We start from the raw sequence: 872 nt of genomic DNA, 5'->3' as shown, positions 1-872 counted from the left end.
TGCAGACCTTTGAGAGAGCACAGATTGCTAAATAGGCCACATGCATGAATAGTGCAAACTCATATTGAGCCAAAAAAAAATTAAAAATGCTAAGTCCCAGGTTCTAACATACCCACACACTGTCTGAAAAACACGCCCTTCTGAATTATTTTGTAGTAGCAATGAGTCCCTCATTCTCCATTGTGACCACACGTGACACATTCGGCTGAAATTGGAACTTGACTCTTCCCGTGTGTAGGTGACTTGGCCCAACTTTCCATGAATAAAGGAGCTTTCTCTGTTCCACTGAGTCAAGTAGCTCAGAGCTTTGTTGACACCAGAGCTCTCAGGGAGACTAGTGTCAGTCCTATTTGGAGACTCAGGAAAAGTTACCATCATGCTATGGCATGGCGTGGCAACCCCACATGGCCATGTCTAGGAGACTGAGGGCCACAAATACACTCCAGGTGCCAGTTTCACAGCAGAGATTCCCCAGTCTAAAGGAGCGACAGCCCCATATCCTTCAGGCTGCTGCCAATGAAAAGAATAGCCGTCTACGGTCATACCACCCTGAACGCACCCGATCTCGTCAGATCTCGCAAGCTATGCAGGGCGGGCCTGGTTAGTACTTGGACGGGAGACCACCTGGGAATACCTGGTGCTACAGGCTTAAAATAAAAAATATAAAAAATATATAAATATATATATATAATATAAATATAAATATAAAAAAGGATAGCCTCCACCTTCCTGGATTTGCCCTACATTTGTTTGCATAGCTTTTCAGGTCACCAGATCAGGCAGGGACACATGATGAAATGACAAACTTTCTCAGCTTACTGAAGCAGCGCGGTGCAGGGAAACTTCATTCTTTCAATCTCTCCAACTTCTGC

At 44.7% G+C, this 872-nt stretch overlaps 1 pseudogene; it reads left to right on the top strand.

Annotated features, from left to right (window-relative positions):
• The first annotated feature begins 531 nt into the window (after positions 1-531).
• Positions 532-649, top strand: LOC120362464 (5S ribosomal RNA; annotated as a pseudogene).
• The last annotated feature ends 223 nt before the right edge of the window (positions 650-872 follow it).

This window comes from Saimiri boliviensis, chromosome 15 (assembly GCF_048565385.1).
Source record: "Saimiri boliviensis isolate mSaiBol1 chromosome 15, mSaiBol1.pri, whole genome shotgun sequence".
Lineage (NCBI taxonomy): Eukaryota > Metazoa > Chordata > Mammalia > Primates > Cebidae > Saimiri > Saimiri boliviensis.
Note: the sequence above shows the minus strand (reverse complement) of the source record. Positions and strands in the feature narration are given on the sequence as shown.